This window comes from Bos javanicus, chromosome 13 (assembly GCF_032452875.1).
Source record: "Bos javanicus breed banteng chromosome 13, ARS-OSU_banteng_1.0, whole genome shotgun sequence".
Classification (NCBI taxonomy): Eukaryota; Metazoa; Chordata; class Mammalia; order Artiodactyla; family Bovidae; genus Bos; species Bos javanicus.
In genome coordinates this window covers 2644269-2664096 of record NC_083880.1, presented here as the reverse complement: position 1 = coordinate 2664096, position 19828 = coordinate 2644269, and the positions used below count along the sequence as shown (strand labels likewise).

The window sequence follows — 19828 nt, the reverse complement described above, 5'->3', positions numbered from 1 at the left end:
ACACTGATGTATAGAACAGTCTTATGGACTCTGTGGGAGAGGGAGAGGGTGGGATGATTTGGGAGAATGGCATTGAAACATGTATAATATCATATATGAAACGAGTCACCAGTCCAGGTTCAATGCACGATACTGGATGCTTGGGGCTGGTGCACTGGGACAACACAGAGGGATGGTAGGGGAGGGAGGAGGGCTCAGGATGGGGAACACATGTATACCTGTGGTGGATTCATTTTGATATATGGCAAAACCAATACAATATTGTAAAGTTAAAAAATAAAATAAAATATATATATATCACAGTAAGTCATAGAGTATTCTAGATTTGTGGGGCTTCCCTGATAGCTCAGTTGGTAAAGAATTGCCTGCAATGCAAGAGACCCTGGTTCAATTCCTGGGTCAGGAAGATTTTCTGGAGAAGGGATAGGCTACCCACTCCAGTATTCTTGGGCATCCCTTGTGGCTTCCAGCTGGTAAAAAATCCGCCTGCAATTCAGGAGAGCTGGGTTCGATCCCTGGGTTGGGAAGATCCACTGGAGAAGGGAAAGGCTACCCATTCCAGTATTCTGGCCTAGAGAATTCCATGGACTGTATTCCATGGGGTCACAAAGAGTCAGTCATGACTGAGCAACTTTCACTTCCATGTAATGCCCAGTATGGAAACCACTAATCACCTGTGGTTGTTGAGAACTTAAAATGTGGCTGCTCCCAATTGAGATGTGCCTCAAGTATAAAGTATATAATAGATTTCAAAGTTTATTATGAAAACATAAATGAAAATATCTCACTGGCAACTGTTGAAATAATATTTTGATTATGTTGGTGTAAAATGCATTATTAAAACTTTGCCTGTTTCTTTTACCTTTTTAATGCAGTTATTCTGTGTGTATTCTTAGTCGTTTGGTCGTGTCTGACTCTATGCAACCCCATGGACTGTAGCCCACCAGACTCCTCTGTCCACAGGATTACCCAGGCGAGAATACTGGAGTTGGTTGCCATTTCCTCCTCAAGAGGATCTTCCCCACCCAGGTATCAAACCTGTCTCTTGTGTCTCCTGCATTGGAAGGCAGATCCTTTACTGCTCTGCCACCTCGGAAGCCCAATGCAGCTAGCAGAAAATTTAAAATTGCATTTGTGACTCACATTTGTGCTGAATATTGCATTTCTCTTGGGCAGTGCTACCTTAGTGCTTGCTTCTTCACCAAGGACACATGTTCTACCAAAAATATTTTGGTGAATGAAGCCCCCAGTTTTTGTAAACAACATTGAGATTTGGCTAGTAGTATTCATCCAAGCTGCCATGACATCAGTGTCCACTGGACCTCTAACCATCATGTTGCTTGTCTGGGCAAGGAGCAGTAGAAAAGAGGAAGGATTGATAGGACTCATGCCAGACTTCTGACCCTTTTTAATGAGCCTACCTTTTCTCACCAAAGCATTAACTATATGCGGCTAAAATAAAAAGTAGGAAATGTTATCTTTTCAATAATATTCATGCCAAACAAAGTCAGGGTTCTGATGCTATCAAAGTCAATGTCAAGTCATTTGTCAATGTCAATGTCAAAGTCAATGTCAATGTCAAGCAGTATTAGACACGTTATCCATAAATCCTAACTTTCATTTTCTTTTGATTATTGGGCAGTGTTATCAAACATCCTGATTTGAAGGGGAAAACCCACAAATACAGAAATTTTATGTAAATTTTCTTTATTTTTTTTTAATGTTGGCACCTCATTCAATTTATTATTTTTTTTTTTGAAGTAATTTTAGGCTATGGAGTAACTGGAGAAATAGTACAAAGAATTTCTGTACACTATTCATCCCTAATGTTAACATTTTATTTAACCATAATACAGTTGCCAAACACAGGATTTAAAAATGGTTTAAAGAGGTGTGCCTGTGGATACAAAATTAGGTACAAGACTATAAACCAGGAGCTGGCAAGCTTTTTCTGTTAAAGACTAGAGAGTAACTCTCTTAGGTATCTGCCAGTTCTGTGTAGCTCTGTCCTTGTAGCACAAAAATAGTCATAGACCATGTGTGGAAAATGAGAGCATGTCCAAACTTTATTTCAGAAACAGGTGGCAGACCAGATTAGGTCCATGGGTTGTGCCATGTGCCAACACCTGCCATAAACTAAGGTACAGACCCTATTTGATTTCATCAGTTTTCTTATTAATGTTTTTCTTTGTTCAATACAAGCTCCCACACCATATGTAATTGTCTCTGCAATCTCCTCCAATTGAACAGTTACTCATTCTTTTCTTCTCTTTCATGAACCTGACACTTTTGAAGTATGCTAGTCAGTCGTTTGGTAGAATGGCTCACAATTGTCTCATGGCTTCTTGTGATTAGACTGAGGTTTTGTGTGATTACATATATGAATATGGGCATGGGTTACTATACATACATATGTTTCTTGACTCTGTCCACTGAGAAAGCCTAAGGTTAGTGATCCTCAAATAGAAAAAAGCATACACAGCACCCAGATCCTTGATTTTTAAACAAAAAGCCATTTTCCAATAAAAGGATCCTGAGCTCTTTGGAGAAGTAGTTGGTCCCATGGCTGGGGTGGGGAAAATAAGAGAATTGCCTGGAATGTATGTGTTTCTCGAAAAAGAATAGGAACATGTCAAAAGGACATATGAACCAGGAGGAGTTCCAAAGGGCCAAAACTGGGACTTTGTGAGCAACCTGATATATAATTAAATTTTGGATTATAACTTGTGAAATAAAATAAGACTCCTTGGTGATATAAATAACTGCATAAATAAATGGGGTGATGGGGTACTCTCTTTTATGAAAGAATTCTAATTAATAAATAGCATTGATTACGGTCCAGTGGAAGAATAAAAGAGAAAATTACCATTAGGCAGATACCACAGTGATAATTGTTGCAGGTACAATCCACTGATAGATACAAAGACTAAAGTTGGTAGAGGATAGGATATTTGCATAATCTCAAGGTTTAACTTCTAAGATATTTATGAATTACAAAGGAGCAGGGAATAGTTATATTTCACTAAGTGGCAGATATACCTTAACTGAATGATCAAGGTTAACATCACCTGTAATAAGACATAATATTATGTACCTCTATTTCAAGTATTTTAAACATCACTTTGGTTAAAAAGTGAGATTTTGCACTTACATCTCAGTTTGCAGTGTCTACCATGGAGTGTACCCCCAACAATACTTGATTTGCCAAAGCTTAAAAAAATTTTTTTTAATAAATTGAATTTTCTTGCCTCTTAAGAAATCACTGTATTTCCTTCTTACCTCAACATAATAAAAGCTGTATATGACAAACCTACAGATACCATTATCCTCAATGGTGAAAAATTGAAAGCATTTCCCCTAAAGTCAGGAACAAGACAAGGGTGCCCACTTTCACCACTACTCTTCAACATAATTTTGGAAGTTTTGGCCACAGCAATCAGAGCAGAAAAAGAAATAAAAGGAATCCAAGTTGGAAAAGAAGAAGTAAAACTCTCACTGTTTGCAGATGACATGATCCTCTACATAGAAAACCCTAAAAACTCCACCAGAAAATTACTAAATAAGCTATTTTAAAACTTATCTATCTCACATCATTTAGCTAGATTTTTGAGGACAAATACACATGGGGGAAAAATACAGCTTTAAGTACTGAATAAACTATGTTGGAAACATTTCATGACCTTTGTAGATATTAATTTAAATTTTAAATTATTTATTAAACCATAAATGAATGTTCAGTGAGCATTCTAGCATGCCTGTCATGTTTGATGATAAAGTAAGAAAAATAGGTATTTTCAACCTTTATCATATTAACATAAATTATCTAAAACTGAAAATATTTTTATATTTAAAGCTGTATTGTGATGATTTTATCTACTAGATAACATTTTCAAATAAATCTTAAAAATCCTAAAAAAAAAAAAGTTGAAGTATGACTCAGTTACTGTAGGATAAATGAAGTGTTAATGGGTTTGACATTCACTGGATTCAAATCCTAGAATTGGTAGAATTTCTAGAAAGAAGACAAAGGCCATATATCTTCAGTAACTACACTAGATGGTTAAAAAATTTAAGAAAACTCTTAAATGGTTAAATCTTTGAATCAGTTACTCAGAATTCACAACTTGCACTTTTTGTGTTCTATTAAATTAATTAAACATCTTCCAGGGCATATTTCTTTAGTTTCTATTGATAGCACATATAGCTGATTGTTCTGCTTTGGGCACTGACACTTTACTTGATAAAATCCATCTGCTTTCTTTCTTGCAGCCATATCATCAAAGTTCTATTTATATTTCTTTGCTTAGTTTAATCCTTGTGCTCCATTTTGTCATGCATTTGGTTAATATCGCCTTCACTTAGAATCACTTGCCCTTATTGGGAACTTCAGTTTATTGAAACAAACCACCCCGTTGAAGGCGAATACCAGTAGTGAAATTGCTGTGTAGCCATCACAAAGGGAGATGGTTGCTGGGGCAGCTGCGTTTTCACTCTGACATTTCTACTTTGATTGAACTGCCGTTGTGCTTCATGTATACATTTTAGTTGCTTTTTTTAATGTACACTTCTGAGCAGTCATATCAGGGAAAAGTAACCAATGGCACAGCATGCAAGATTCATAAACCTAAAGATCCATGACTTAAAGACATTTGCCTGTGAATACAAAATTAGGTAGGAATGTGAATATTTAGAATGAGGTAATAGCTCATAACAAATTATGAAGTTAATAAGCTAACAATGCAAACATCACAAAATCAGAAAAGCAGTATATTTTTATTAATAGAATGCCATGCTGCTGCTGCTAAGTTGCTTCAGTCGTGTCCAACTCTGTGTGACCCCAGAGATGACAGCCCACCAGGCTCCCCTGTCCCTGGGATTCTCCAGGAAAGAACACTGGAGTGGGTTGCCATTCCCTTCTCCAATGTGTGAGAGGGAAGTCCCTCAGTCGTGTCCAACTCTTTGTGACCCCATGGACTGCAGCCTACCAGGCTCCTCTGTCCATGGGATTTTCCAGGCAAGAGTACCGGAGTGGGGTGCCATTGCCTCCTCCAAATAGAATGCCATACTACCTCTCATACCACCTGTCTAATATCTTGGCCACTGTATATGTTGGCACAAAATGCTTTGATTATCTCTTTACTTTTAAATATAAAAATTATTTTGAAACATCCTTCTGCAAAGAAAATAGAATCATAATACAGCTTTCTCTTTAAGATGTCTGACTGAAATTTATTTTTTACTGACATCTAGGAAAGCTTATTTGGGCATCACATCTTGTTATTAGTAGTGGTATGTAAAATTTTTTAGAATTATCAAATTTTTGAAAAACCTCTACCATATTTTTTGAATTCATGAGCCATAAGGTTTCACAACATTTGAAATTTGCTTGTGCAATGACTAATCTTAACACTCTTTAAATTGATGAACCGCATCTCCAGTGACTTGTCATTGTTTGTTCTATGATGAATTTTATCTTCATAATCTTTATTTGTGTCAAATTGAAAAAATGGAAATATGCCCAAGTGTTCATATGATTCACTCTTTTTTATTAATTGAATTATCAAATAAGAACCAGTCTGTTACTTCTATTCACCATTTTCCTCCTAATGAATGCTTTGGATGTGGTCTGAAAAGTATTTTAGTACAAAAGACTTCTTCAACATCAGAATAATTTCTATTGGTTTAATCAAATGTTCATTTCATATTTAATTTTTAAGATCTTTCTTCCATTCCTAAATAAAGATATAAAAGTACCTTTCTTATATGATCAAAGGAAAGAGGTTTAGTTTCTCACTTGTTTTTTTTTTTTATCTTTTTTTTAAATTTTATTTTATTTTTAAACTTTACAATATTGTATTAGTTTTGCCAAATATTGAAATGAATCCACCACAGGTATACCCACGTTCCCCATCCTGAACCCTCCTCCCTCCCCTACCCTCCCTCTAGGTCGTCTCAGTGCACCAGCCCCAAGCATCCAGTACCCTGCATCGAACCTGGACTGGCGACTCGTTTCATACATGATATTATACATGTTTCAATGCTATTCTCCCAAATCTCCCCACCCTCTCCCTCTCCCACAGAGTCCATAAGACTGATCTATGATACCTTCAAAACAACTTTCCATGTGCTGTTAAATGATATGTTCAAACTACATCAACTTACAAAACAAAAGTTCTGTGAATCTTTGAAAATACATCTCTGCATACTTCTTGTGCCCTTGTGCCCACGTGACAAGGCTTAAGGAGCTTTACAAAAGGCAGCATTCCCCCTTGCACATATACCCAGAGCTGCAGGGCACACTTATATTGCAATATGCTTTCAGGCCCTGCATCTTTATGCTGGGATGCTGGGTTAGTCAGTATATGGAGGTGTTGGAGATTTCCTGGATGGCATTGCTGCACTTGGAATAACTAGCAAAAGCTGAACTGTAATGGAAATTGACTGCAAAACACATAAATATGTCCCACCGTTAACTAACCAAATTAATCTCCAACTCAAGTACATCCTCAGCTAGAGCCCCCAAATAACTACAGCCACCCCAACTCCGTGCAACATATAGTGAAGTGTAATGTAGGAAGTTGGATTACAAACAGACAGTTCTCTTAACCAGTTGCTGTTAAAAATCTTACGTTTGCATAATCTTCAAAAATATATGACCATGTGAACATATGGCTAGGGTCCTTCCTAGGCCGAGGCCTTGATGTCCGTGAACAAATGAATGACCTTGAGCCTTTAGTTTTATTGGCTTCATGGTACATTTATCTCCGTTCTTTATCCTGCAGGCAAATATCAGAAGCAAAAACCATGAAGACATTGATGATGAACTAGTAGCTGAGTGAGTGCTGGTAATTCAGAGAAATCGGAAATGCCCTGAAATCTTATACTTGAGACAGGTTTCTCAAAATATGATAATAATCTGTAAAAATAGAATTTCCTGACACCAAAAGCTTTAATAAGCTTTCTTAAACTATAAATTAAAGATAATTTTTTCCATAGTCAACCAGGCTGAGCTCTTCTTGAAATAGTCCAAGAGGAAGCCTGGGTTTTGTGATTCATTCCTTTATTGATGCTTCAGTTTCTTTATGAATTTCTTACTGCCAGGACCATGCTGTTTGTCTCCAGTGTCTCTCCTGCTTCAGCTAAGTTGGACCTGTTTTCTTGGTCATGACACACATGAAAAATCAAAAAAGCACAAGCACTTGAAAATATAGGGAAACTGCTGTGTCCCTTTAGTGTTCTATGAACAGTCATGACCTCTCTAAATCAAGCCACATAACCAAACCTAGAATCAGAGACGGAGTGACCTAGGAAGTTACTTGGTGAAAAGTATGGGTACAGTGAAAAATGAGGAATTTGGACAATTCTTTTTAATCAGTTTATCCCAATGTCCAAAACTGAACCCTTGATTTTCTTGACCAACATACTTGCTATTATCTGAGTGTTGATATCTTCTACAAAATGGCTATGTTGACATTATAATCTCCAAAAATGATGGTGTTACTGGTGGGGTTTTGAGGTAGTGATTAGGTCATATGGGTGGAAGCCTCAAGAATGGAATTAGTGTACTTATGAGAAATCCCACTGAGCTCCCTAGCCCCTCCCACCACATGAGGATACAGCCTGGAGGAGAGCCTTCACCAGTAATGCTGCTGCCCTCCTGTTCTCAGACTTCCAGCCTCCAGAACTGTGAGAAGTAAATTTCTGTTGCTTATAAGCTGTCCAGTTTGTGACACTTTGTTATTGCAACCCAAAGGGACAAAGGCACCATGTAAATATGCTCCTCTCCAGCTGTTCTCCAGGTAGACTGCTGTCCACCCTGCTTGACTGCTACCCACCCTGCTTCTCTTGCACCATAGCCAACCCATCAAATAGTCATCAATACTTTGAAAGTATATCTAGAGTCAGACCATTTCTCACTGCCCACACCACTGCCACCCTAAGTGCAAGGTGCTATCATCCTTTACCTGTGCTACCTAACCAGCCCCTTAACTAATATTCCTGCTTTCCTATAATGTTTCCCCAAACCTAGGAATAGTTTTAAAATGTAAATCAAAATGCCACCTTATACTTGAAGTTCTCCAGTGGCTTCCCCATCAGATTTGTAATAAAACCCCAAATCTTTACCATACCCTGTTAGGCCATCCACAGTCTGATCACTAGCTGCTTGCCCTATCTTATATTTATACCATTCTTTTCTGTGGACTCCATTATGGTCACAGGACCTTCAATGCTCTACAAACAGTCATGACCTCAACATTTGCAGATGCCATCTTCATAGGCTGGAATACTGGTGGCCCTACTGTCTGTAATGCTCATTTTCTTCATTCAAGTTTCTCCTCAAATGCTATCTCTTAGGAGTCTTTCTTGATCTCTTTTCCCAGTAGCTTCCTTTCACTCTCATGCTTGCCCAACTTTATTCTTCTTCATGGCATATGTTTCTCCTGGATATTACAAGCATACCTCAGGGATATTGTGTGTTCAGTTCTAGACACTACAGTTAAAAAAAAAAATGTCACAATGAAGAAAGTCACAGGAAGTTTTTGGGTCCCCAGCACATGTAAAAGTTAGGTTTATACTATACTGAATCTATTAAGTGTGCAATAGCAAAGATTCAAATGTAAGGTCAGAAACTATAAACCTCTTAGAGGAAAACATGAACAGAATACTCTTTGACCTACATCATAACAAGATCCTCTCTGACCCACCTACTAGAGTAATGGAAATAAAAACAAAAGTAAACAAATGAGACCTAATTAAACTTAAAGTTTTTGCACAACAAAGGAAACAGTAAATAAGATTAAAAGACAACCCTCAAAATGAGAGAAAATAATTGCAAATGAAACAACTGACAAAGAAGTAATCTCCAAAATAGGCAAGTAGCTCATGCAGCTCAAAACAAGGAAGAAAAACAACCCAATCAAAAAATGGATGGAACATCAAATTGATATTTCTCCAAAGAAGACATACAGATGGCCAACAAACATGTGAAACAATGTTCAACATCACTCATTATTAGAGAAATGGAAATCAAAACTACCACGAGGTATCACCTCACACTGGTCAGAAAGACCATCATTAAAAAATCTACAAACAATAAATGCTGGAGAGGATGTGGAGAAATGGGAACCATGTTATACTGTTTGTGGGAATGTAAATTGATACAGTTATTATGGAGAACTGTATGGAGATTCCTTAAAAAACTAGGAATAAAAAAAAAAAAGGAATAAGACTACGATATGACCCAACAATCCCACTACTGGGCATATACCCTGGGAAAACCATAACTGAAAAAGACACATGTGCCCTAGTTTTCTTTGCAACACATTTTACAATAGCTAGGATATGGAAGCAACTTAAATGTCCATTGACAGATAAATGGATACAGAAATGTTGATACATCTATAAATAGAATATTCAGTTCAGTTCAGTCACTCATTTGTGTCCAACTGTTTGTGACCCCATGGACTGCAGCACACCAGGCCTCTCTGTCCATCACCAACTCCCAGAGTCCACCCAAACCCATGTCCATTGAGTCGGTGATGCCATCCAACCATCTCATCCTCTGTCGTCCCCTTCTCCTCTCATCTTCAATCTTTCCCAGCATCAGGGTCTTTTCAAATGAGTCAGCTCTTCACATCAGCTGGCCAAAGTATTGGAGTTTCAGCTTCAGCATCAGTCCTTCCAATGAACATTCAGGACTGATTTCCTTTAGGATAGACTGGTTGGATCTCCTTGCAGTCCAAGGGACTCTTTAGAGTCTTCTCCAACACCACAGTTCAAAAGCATCAATTCTTTGGTGCTCAGCTTTCTTTATAGTCCAACTCTCACATCCATAGATGACCATTGGAAAAACCATAGCCTTGACTAGATGGACCTTTGTTGGCAAAGTAATGTCTCTGCTTTTTAATATGCTGTCTAAGTTGTTCATAACTTTTCTTTCAAGGAGTAAGCATCTTTTAATTTCATGGCTGCATTTACCATCTGCAGTGATTTTGGAGCCCAGAAAATAAAGTCAGCCACTGTTTCCACTGTTTCCCCATCTATTTGCCATGAAGTAATGGGACTGGATGCCATGATCTTTGTTTTCTGAATGTTGAGCTTTAAGCCAACTTTTTCACTCTCCTCTTTCATTTTCAAGAGGCCCTTTAGTTCTTCACTTTCTGCCATAAGAGTGGTGTCATCTGCATATCTGAAGTTATTGATATTTTTCCCAGCAATCTTGATTCCAGCTTGTGCTTCATCCAGCATAATGGAATATTACTCAGCTGTAAAAAAAGAAAAGAAAAAGAATGCATTTTAGTCAGTCCTAACGAGGTGGATGAACCTAGAGCCTATTGTACAGAGTGAAGTAAATCAGAAAGAAAAAGACAAATATTGTGTATTAACACATGTGTACAAAATCTCGAAAGATGGTACTGATGAGCCTATTTGCAGCAGTGAAGATGCAGACACAGAGAACAGACTTGTGGACACAGCGGAGGAAGGAGAGGGTGGGAAGAATTGAGAAGATAGCATGGGAGCATATACATTACTATCTATACATATACATATCTATCTAAATAGATAGTCAGTGGAAATTTTCTATGTGACATAGGGAGCTCAACCCAGTGTTCTGTCACAGCCTAGAGGGGTGGGATGGTGTGGGAGGTGGGAAGGAGGTCCAAGAGGGAGAGGCCATTTGTATACCTGTGGCTGATTCATGCTGATGCATGGTAGAAACTAACACAGTATTGTGAAGCAATTAACCTCTGATAAAAAGCAATTTTTTTTCAATATAGGGTCAATGACTTGCCAAAATATATATATATATATATATATATATATATATATATATATATACACATATGCCTTAATACCTTAATACTTTATTGTTAAAAATGCTAACCATCATATGACAATTCAGGGTTCCACAAACCTTCGATTAGTTAAAGAAAAAAAACAACAGCAAAAGAACACAGTACCTCTGGTACCTAATAAAGTAAAGCACATAGGATGAGGTTTGCCTGTATAATGTGTACTTATTAAATGAAAACAATAACCTAAGGGAAGTGGAATAAAGTTCTAGGGGCACTACTAGCATGAAGAAAGTCCCTGAATAGTTCATGGTGTGTGGAAGAACTGACAGCACAGATAGATCTTATTATTGAAAAAGTAGTGCTCACCACTGGGGGTCTTTTTTGAGAGGAGGGGAGCATTCCATGGAACATGTGGGATTCTACTTCCTTGACCAGGGTTAAAACCTGTACCCCTGCATTGGAGGTGTGGAGTCTTAACCATTAGACCATCAGGAAATTCTCCACTCTCACCATTTAGAATGTAAAGTTTGTTGTTTCTAGTTATTCTTCACTTTCTGGAATGTATCTCCAAGAGTATATTATAAATATAAGACAAATATGCCTTGTTTAATACAAGTTTAGTGCTCATTGGCCACACCCTTGCTTCTTCCTCACTTTAACCTCAGGCTGTAGGAGGTGCTCTGGTATCCCAGGACAATTTGGAAAACACTGGATTACGCCCAGACCAAAGCAGAAGAGCTCGAGTCAGTGTGGAAAGCTGTAAATCAGGGACTTATTATTTTAGCTGTGTCATGGACTTCTTTGGTAGTCTCAGGAAGACCAGGAACTAGTTTTTAACATGGTGTTTATTTAGTGAGGTGACATTCACAAGACATAAAGTTAACATAAAGTTCATTTTAAAGTGAACAACTTACTGATATTTAGTACATTCATAAAATTCTGCAACCACCATCTCTGTCTAGTTTCAAGACATGTCCATCAACCCTAAATAAAATCCCATACCCCTTCAGTTCAGTTCAGTTGCTCAGTCATGTCCGACTCTTTGTGACCCCATGAACTGCAGCATGCCAGGCCTCCCTGTCCATCACCAACTCCCAGAGTCCACCCAAACCCATGTCCATTGAGTCGGTGATGCCATCCAACCATCTTATCCTCTGTCGTCCCCTTCTCCCACCTTCAATATTTCCCAGTATCAGGGTCTTTTCTAATGAGTCAGCTCTTCATATCAGCTGGCCAAAGTATTGGAGTTTCAGCCTCAGCATCAGTCCTTCCAGTGAACATCCAGGACTGATTTCCTTTAGGATGGACTGGTTGGATCTCCTTGCAGTCCAAGGGACTCTCAAGAGTCTTCTCCAACACCACAGTTCAAGAGCATCAATTCTTCGGCACTCAGCTTTCTTTATAGTCCAACTCTCATATTCATACATGACCACTAGAAAAACCATAGCCTTGACTAGACAGACCTTTGTTGACAAAGTGATGTCTCTGCTTTTTAATATGCTTTCTAGGTTGGTCATAACTTTCTTTCCAAGGAGTAAGTGTCTTTTAATTTCATGGCTGCAATCACCATCTGCAGTGATTTTGGAGCCCAGAAAAATAAAATCTGACACTGTTTCCACTGTTTCTCCATCTATTTGCCATGAAGTGATTGGGACCGGATGTCATGATTTTAGTTTTCTGAATGTTGAGCTTTAAGCCAAGTTTTTCAATCTCCTGTTTCACTTTCATCAAGAGGCCCTTTAGTTCTTCTTCACTTTCTGCCATAAGGGTGGTGTCATCTGCATATCTGAGGTTAGTGATATTTCTCCCAGCAATCTTGATTCCAGCTTGTGCTTCTTCCAGCCCAGCGTTTCTCATGATGTACTCTGCATATAAGTTAAGTAAGCAGGGTGACAATATACCGCCTTGATGTACTCCTTTTCCTATGTGGAACCAGTCTGTTGTTCCATGTCCAGTTCTAACTGTTGCTTCCTGACCTGCATACAGGTTTGTCAAGAGGCAGGTCAGGTGGTCTGGTATTCCCATCTCTTTCAGAATTTTCCACAGTTTATTGTCTTATGCAGTTCTATTTATTTTCCTGTCCTCCAAGCCTGTGGGCCCCCTACTGTGCTTTCTCTTTCTATGGGTTTTCCTGTTCTAGATATTTTGTATAAGTGGAATCATACAATATGTGACCTCTGGTGTCTGCCTTTGGCCATTTAGCATATTTCTGAGGTTCATCCATACTGTAGCATGTATCAGTATTCGTTCTCTTTTATGCCTGAATAATATTCCATTGTATGAATATACCACCTTTCTCCATCCATCTGGTTGGTAGACAACAGGGTTGTTTCTTTTCTTTCTTTTTTTCTTTTTTTTTTCCTTTTAGCTATTATGAATAATACTGCTACACTCTTATACCAAATATTTGTTTGCATGCATGCTCTGTTGCTTCAGTCTTGTCTACCTCCTAGCGTCCCTATGGACTGTAGCCCATCAGGCTCCTCTTCCATGGGATTCTCCAGGCAAGAATACTTGAGTGGGTTGCCATGCCCTCCTCCAGGGGATCTTTTCAACCGAGGGATCAAATCCACATCTCTTATATCTTCTGCATTGGCAGGGGGGTTCTTTACCACTCGTGCCACCTGAGAAGGCCCAATATTTGTTTGAGTTCCTGTTTTCAGTTTTTTGAAACTAGAAGTGGAATTGTTGGGTAACCACAGTGTCAGAATAATGTTTTAAAATGCATAAAATAAAGTGCCTAGGGTTACAAAGGAAGCCAAGTTTAATGGACACTGAGTTATTAACACAGTAAATAAATTTGTGCTGTGGTAATATGTGTTTCTTGATTTTGAAGTATAAGATCTAATGGCAGGTCTAATAACTGCCTTATAGTCAAAGTGGTGATGAGTGCAAATGATATTTTAAGGTATCTGCAGTAGTTATAATATCATGTGAAAAGGTCTGTGTTTTCTTGGTCACTTACCTTTACAATATTTATTGTCTGTTAAAGGCTAATGAAAATAAAGATATAATTTCTTTCCCATTCAAATTCATAGAACTCATGAATCTGTCTAAATGAGCCCAGAGACTTGAAGTTAAAACCCCTAGTCAAGACCTCCTGCTTTAGAGAGGAGAGTGGTTATAAGAATAAGTTTCCTGTTAGTTAGCATTTTTAGTGGGAGGGGGCTCCATTTTTCTGGGCTTCCCTGGTAGCTCAGTGGTAAAGAATCTGCCTGCCAGTGCAAAAGACACAGGTTTGCTCTCAGGGTCAGGACCATGCCCTGGAGGGGAGGGCACAGCAACCCACCCCAGTATTCTTGCCTGGGAAATAGTATGAACAGAGAAGCCTGGAGGGTTACAATCTATGGGGTTGCAGAAGACTTGGACACGACTTAGTGACCAAAAAACAACTCTCTTTTCCCACTTCTGTCCCCACCATCCCTCCATCCAGTCTTCATCTTTGGAAATGTAACTTCAGCAGGCTCATCTTGGACAGGTGCACGTCCATTGAAGTGGAGATTAGACAGTCCTCGTACTGCAGGGACATTATTGCCAGGTTTTGAGATGTTATCTTTGTTTTCTGTATTTGATTAAGTTAATTTCTGTGTAACGCAAGCACTTCAGGATTTAAGTAACTTTTCTAAATCTAATCTTGCACAGTGCTCCGTGTCACATCATCTCACTTAATCCTCTGAAAAGTGTGAGTATGTCTCCAAGCCGTCATTACTATGAGTCGAAGACAAGGAGGCCCAGACACAAAATGATTTAATTCAGTTCAAAAAGCAAGTATGTACCAGTGTGCTTAGAACTTTGGGTATCTAGCAGTTAAAAACTTTTAAGTGCTTTTTCTACTGGACTAGGAAACCAACATATCCAAATTTAATGGTTCACTTGGTTTTTCCATGCAAAGAACAGTGACTCTAAGATGAAAGCCAGTACATTCCAAGCTGCTCTTCCATTTGAAATGAGCCCTAACATGTGAATATTACCTATAGTTCATAGTCCTGAAAAGCTCAGTCCCTCCATTGGCTTAGGGCAAATGTCTCAGAAATAGACGCTATTCAAACAGGATATTTTCCTATAGAAAAAGGTGAGATTGATGTTGTTGTTGTTGTTGTTTTAATCGAGTTTCATTATTACTTGAAAAGAAAAACAAAATAGTGCTCAATCTATATTTGAGGACATCCAAAGACAGGAAGTAATTCTGTAGGTTCCCAAGAAGATTCTCCTGAGAGAGTTCAGTGCAGTCAAACAGGGTGTGAATATTAATAATTATTGCAAGCTTTCAGTCCCATATGTCACAGTTATCTTGCTTTGAAAGAAAGAAAATCCCTTCTTGAGTGCAGTAAGTTTCTGATTGCATTGGTCAGAAAGTTCACTCAGGGTTTTCATAAGATGGTATGAAAAAACCCTAACAAATTTTCTGGCCAACCCAATACTACTCCCCAAAGTTATGTATTCAAATTTTAGTGTTCCTATAATGTTGCTGTTTTCTCCCATGGAAACAGAATACTCCTTATTCCAACAGTGAAGAAGAGGAAGGGATGCTGGGTTCTGGCTATAAATATTTTATTATAGGGAAACAAAGATCACAGAGGGGCAGATGAATAGCAGGAAACAAATGTGATGATGTTTTCAACTCCTCGGAGGAGACTTATATTAAACTACCTCTGACAGTTTGCTTCTGCTCGGCTTTTACACTTTCAAGCCTGTTAATGAAACCCTCTGTGCACTTAAAGTTTACCTATTAGATGAAGAGCACAGCATCTAACTGAAAGTACAGACTTATAATATCTCCATTCTATAGAATTATTTCCCTTCCATGTTATGTGAGTGTGTGTGTGTGTGCACTCAGTCATGTCTGACTCTTTGCGATGCCGTGGACTATAGACTGCCAGGCTCCTCGATCCATGGAATTTTCCAGGCAAAAATACTGGAGTGGGTTGCTGTTTCCTCCTCCAGGGGGATCTTCCAAACCCAGGGATTGAACCCACATCTGTTGTGTCTCCTGCATTAGCAGGTGGATTCTTATCATTAGCACTATCTGGGAAACCTCATTCTGTGTTATGGAAAAACCCAAGTGAACTTTTGGCCAACCCAATAAAATAGATAACCAATAAAGACCTACTGAAAACTGAATCACTTTGCTGTATACCTGAAATTAACACAACATTGCAAATCAATTGTACTCAATTAAAAAATAATGAAAAACTGTAAAGTATACATAAAGAAAAAGCTAGTTTAAAATAGTGCAGTGGTAAAGATAATATTTTCAAGAAGGATGATCCATATTAATTCCTTGTGGAAAGGTTCTATCCTAGTTTTGAAAAGCAAGTTAAAAAAATAATTGTGCTTTAATTTTCTTATACAGTCCATTTCTTTCTCCTTTCTGCCCAGTGCCTTGGAATTGTTGAAAGATTCAGCCTAGTAAGATATAGTAGCTTTCATGACTTCACAACCCACTGGAGTTCCCTTGGCTAAAATGTAGTGTTAATGAGTCCAAGGTCATAGCCTACACTCATAAGGGAAAAAAAATGTCCTGTATTTCTAACACAATAGCACAGACCACATATTAAAGCTACCATTCATGAATTTGCTTTTCTTGTTACTAGGGAAAGTGGATGAAAGGATGAATGATGCAACAAACATTCTAAGATGGCAGAGCTTCTGGGGCCCATTTCATTCTGAGTGGAAATCACCTTAAAATGCATCTGCATATGTGCTTTCATCTTTGAATCAGAAGACTGCAGGGACACAACTGTTTGTTCTAATATGTCATTGTTGTTCAGTCACTCAGTCATATCTGAACATTTGTCACCCCATGGACTGCAGCACATCAGGTTTCCCTGTCCTTCACTATCCCCTGGAACTTGCTCAAACTCATTTCCATTGTGTCGGTGATGCCATCCAACCATCTCATCCTCTGTTCTCCCCTTCTCCTCACACCTTCATTTTTTCCCAGCATCAGGGTCTTTTCCAATGAGTCAGTCCTTCACATCAGTTGGTCAAGTATTGGAATTTCAGCCTCAGCATCAGTCCTTCCAGTGAAAATTCAGGACTGATTTCCTTTATCATTGATTGGTTAGATCTCCTTGCAGTCCAAAGGACTCAAGAGTCTTTTCCAACACCATGGTTCAAATGCATCAATTCTTTGGTGCTTGGCCTTCGTTATGGTCCAACTTTCACATCACATACATGACTGCTGGAAAAACCGTAGCTTTGACGATACAGACTTTTGTTGGCAAAGTGATGTCTCTGCTTTTTATAATGCTATCTAAGTTTGTCATAGTTTTTCTTCCAAGGAGTAAGTATGTTTTAATTTCATGGCTGCAGTCACCATCTGCAGTGATTTTGGAGCCCAAGAAAATTTATTGTTTTAATATAACTGATGGTCAATCTTTGTTTTGTTTTCTGTAACACAGACTCAGATTTTGAGTTATATAACACATGCATGTTACAGTCATAGAGATATTTATTTTGCTGGAAAGTCAAATGTGGGTGGACTATAACTTTTTTGTTTTTCAAATTACCCACAGGTGATAGTTCACTATATCTTGGCTTTAAGACCTAAATTCAATTGTGTGCAATGCTCGGTCTGGTTTTGTACTGAGCAAAAACAAGAACTAATATTTTTTACTATTCACTATTGGCCAGGTGCTTTATATAGACCATTTTCACTTTATCATGAGGACCATTCTAGGTTATAGAAAATGGTGTCCATCTCCTGTTTTCAAATGAATAAATAAACATTGGGAATAATAAACTGGCCCAAATCATGCAGATAGTGCAAGGTGGGTAGAGTCACAGCTATCAGTTACAGGACCAACCCTTCCTCTTGAAGGCTGGAAATGAAAATATGAAATTTAATTGGCATCAGTACCTTATATTAAGGTGTGCGTTGTTAACAGGTTCACAATGGGATAGCTGTTACCTGAGCATTCAGGTCATTCTCTTTTAGGTCAATAGTGGCATTATGGCTTTATCAGGAATATAAGTAAAAGTTTCTTAGTGGGATGTGTAAAGGAAAAGAAATTTGACAGCTTTAGTGATGATCTAGCAACATGTTGGAGCTTTTCATGGGGCGCTAGTGGTGAAGACAATGAAAGTGAAAGTCACTCAGTCCTGTCTGACTCTTTGCAACCCCATGGACTATACAGTCCCTGGAATTCTTCAGGCCAGAATACTGGAGTGGGTTGCTGTGCCCTCTTCCAGGGGATCTTCCTCACTCAGGGATCCAACCCAAGTCTCTTACATCTCCTCCATTGGTAGGAGAGGGCTTCCCTGATAGGTAAGTTGGTAAAGAATCCACCTGCAATGCAGGAGACCCCAGTTTGATTCCTGGGCAGGGAAGATCTGCTGGAGAAGGGATAGGCTACCCACTCCGATATTCTTAGGCTTCCCTTACAGCCCAGCTGGTAAAGAATCCACCTGCAATGAGGGAGACCTGGGTTTGATCCCTGGGTTGGGAAGATCCCCTGGAGAAGGGAAAGGCTACCCACTCCAGTATTCTGGCCTGGAGAATTGCATGAACAGAGGAGCCTGGCAGGCTACAGTCCATAGGGTTGCAAAGAGTTGTCCATGACTACAGTGACTTAGCACACAGGCACAGATAGGCACATATAAAGTAAGTTAAGGGAATCTATTTTTTTTTTAATTTAGTTTTTTGCAAAGTAAATAGAAAATAAAAAATAATTATAAATTTTACAAAATAAACCAAGGCAAATATTGGTTGATTATATGGAAAATGTAATATACTGGTGCTAATGAAGTTGCTGCTAAGTCGCTTCAGTTGCGTCCGATTCTGTGCAGCCCCAGAGATGGCAGCCCACCAGGCTCCCCCATCCCTGGGATTCTCCAGGCAAGAACACTGGAGTGGGTTGCCATTTCCTTCTCCAATGCATCAAAGTGAAAAGTGAAAGTGAAGTCGCTCAGTCGTGTCTGATTCCTAGCGACCCCATGGACTGCAGCCCACCAGGCTCCTCCATCCATGGGATTTTCCAGGCAGGAGTACTGGAGTGGGGTGCCATTGCCTTCTCCACTAATAAAGTTAGATGCATTTAATTCATTTTATTTTCCTGCATCAAGGTATTACTTTTGTAAAATATTTTATTATTATGCAGTAGACCCATAAGGGTTTTTTTCATTGTTTTAATTTATTAATTGAAGGATAATTGCTTTACAGAATTTTATTGTTTTCTGTCAAACCTTAACATGAATCAGCCATAGGTATGCATATATCACCTCCATTTTGAAGCTCCCTCCCATCTCCCTCCCCATCCCTCCCCTCTAGGTTGACACAGAGCCCATGTTTGAGTTTCTTGAGCCATACAGAAAATTCCCCTTGGCTATCTATTTTACATATGGTAATGTAAGTTTCCATGTTACTCTTTCCATACATCTCACCCTCTCCTCCCCTCTTCCCATGTCCATAAGTCTGTTCTCTATGTCTGGTTTTCCATTGCTTCCCTATAAATACATTCTTCAGTAATATTTTTCTAGATTCCATATATATGTGTTAGAATATGATATTTACCTTTCTCTTTCTGACTTACTTCACTCTGTATAGTAGATTTTAGGTTCATCCACTTCATTGGAACTGATTCAAATGTGTTCCTTTTTATGGTTGAGTAATATTCCATTGTATATATGTACCACAACTTCTTTATCCATTCATCTATCAATGGACATCTAGGTTGCTTCCGTGTTCTAGCTATTGTAAATAGTGCTGCAATGAACAATGGGATACATGTGTCTTTTTCAATTTTGGTTTCCTTAGGGTATATGCCTAGGAGTGGGGTTGCAGGGTCATACAGTGGTTTTATTTCTAGTTTTTCAAGGAATCGCCATACCATCTTCCATAGTGGCTGTATCAATTTACATTCCCACCAACAGTGCAAGAGGGTTCCCTTTTCTCCACACCCTCTCCAGCATTTACTGTTTGTAGACTTTTTGATGAAGGCCTTTCTGACTGGTGTGAGGTGATATCTCATTGTAGTTTTGATTTGCATTTCTCTAATAATGAGCAGTGTTTACATCTTTTCATGTGTTTG

The 19828-nt window shown here is 38.7% G+C and overlaps 1 protein-coding gene across 3 annotated transcripts in view; it reads left to right on the top strand.

Annotated features, from left to right (window-relative positions):
- PAK5 (p21 (RAC1) activated kinase 5) overlaps nt 1-19828 on the top strand; it is a 419175-nt gene that overhangs the window by 167515 nt on the left and 231832 nt on the right. The window contains exon 1 of one of the 3 annotated variants that reach the window (XM_061435604.1): nt 831-1029. The exons of the other annotated variants lie outside the window; for them this stretch is intronic. The gene's annotated coding sequence lies outside the window, so the exon portion shown is untranslated. Of the gene's footprint in view, nt 1-830; nt 1030-19828 lie in introns of those variants that run through there. 3 annotated transcript variants of the gene reach the window in all.